The following is a 1,739-nucleotide window of genomic DNA, read 5'->3' as shown; positions in this document are numbered from 1 at the left end:
AGGTTTTCAGTGACCAAATATTCTAAAGCAATTCATCACTCTTTCTTCCTAGTCTGTCTTTGTCTGGAAGCTCATCTGAAACCTGTCCACCATGTGTTACCCTGCTGGTATTTAAAATACTTGTGTCATAACTTTCAGAATCACAGAAACTAACAAGCCACCACAGTACAACAAACTGACAGAGGAATGGTGAACAGGACTAATTAACCAACCATTTAAAATTATTAACTATGTTTAACTCTACAGTCCATTACTGAAATTCAAGTAAGCAAATACCTGATTTTCTTTACAGACTGACATTTTTCAATGTTCAATTATGAATATAAATTTGTCTAATCATATATATTCCCCTTTGTTCATGTAGACATATAAGTGAAAAAGGTTCTCTCAGTGTAAATAAATCAAAATTGATTTTAGAAATGAAAGTTTTCCATATTGCATAAATTGTTACCTATTATGGAGAGCATATTACATAAAACACATAAAAATGTTTAATGTTAAAATATACACAAAACAAATATAGATAAGTAAATATTTCTTCAAAAGTAAAAGATTGACCATATGTTGAGATTATAGAAGGAGTTCGAAACATATGTTTTAATGTGTTAGGTAACTCAGAAAAGACTGCCACAAAGCTGTGGCTAAAATTCCATTACTTCTAAAAAAGATTATAAGGTCCTATATCCTGAGCAAGAAGGATTTTATTTCTAGAAATAGGTCTTTTCTAAATACATTTAGGCAAGGTCAAAAGGAAGGTTAGGTTATGCTGGGCTTTCACATTTAGTTTTCACTTTTATGTTGATTCTAGATGATACATAAAGACTTGATTTCAGACTAAAGTAACTATCTAATCTATCATCCAACCCAGTCACATTCTGAGAAAAGAAGAAATATTGATCATTAGGTTGGAGACATGCACAAAAACAAGAACTCCCTCATAGATACCAGACATATGCTCACTCTTCAGTAGATATGCTTGAAGTTTCAAATACTAATTTTATCATTTTATTAGTTATAGGATTTGTGCAATTTCTTCATTTATAAATATGAATTGCAATACCAGGAAATAAATACATACAAGGTAATATCTTATATAATTGCATAATAATTTTCTTTTCTTTGATTGAAATGTGTCAGGCATAAGTATTTCAAAATTAGTTATTGCCAACATATTCTCCATGCTTGTATTCCAGAATGTAACCACACTCTACAAATATTTTCCTTTTTCTTTTTGAACTGTCATCACTACCATAAGAAAATCATGGCCATTAATTCATAGAAGGATGAAAGAAACGTGGAAAACTAACAACCCTAGGAAGCTTAGTGCAAATCAACCAATTGTTTTTTGGGTTTGCTTTTGTTTTTAATTAGTTAACTCTTAAGCTTCAAGACAAGTGAACATCTCTGTAAAAGATCATATAGTAATTATTATTTTTTTAAATTTGTGGGTCACACTGTCTATCACAGCTAGAAACTCTACCATTTAAACACAAAAATACTTATCCATAAAGTAACAGTTGTGACTGTTTTGTAATGAAGTTTTGTTCATGGATACCAAAATATAAATTTCATATTTTTATTGCATAAATTGACTTTATAGATTAAATTTTTTTCTAGTCGCTATAAAATGTAATAAAACCTTTTTAGCTCTCAGGTTGTACAAAAAGCAGTGGTAAGCCACACTTGGTTTTTAAGCTACACTGTACCACTCCTCAGTTAGCTTGTTGTTGAGTATTGCT

Source organism: Chrysochloris asiatica, unplaced genomic scaffold (genome assembly GCF_000296735.1).
Source record: "Chrysochloris asiatica unplaced genomic scaffold, ChrAsi1.0 scaffold00303, whole genome shotgun sequence".
Taxonomy (NCBI): domain Eukaryota; kingdom Metazoa; phylum Chordata; class Mammalia; order Afrosoricida; family Chrysochloridae; genus Chrysochloris; species Chrysochloris asiatica.
Note: the sequence above shows the minus strand (reverse complement) of the source record.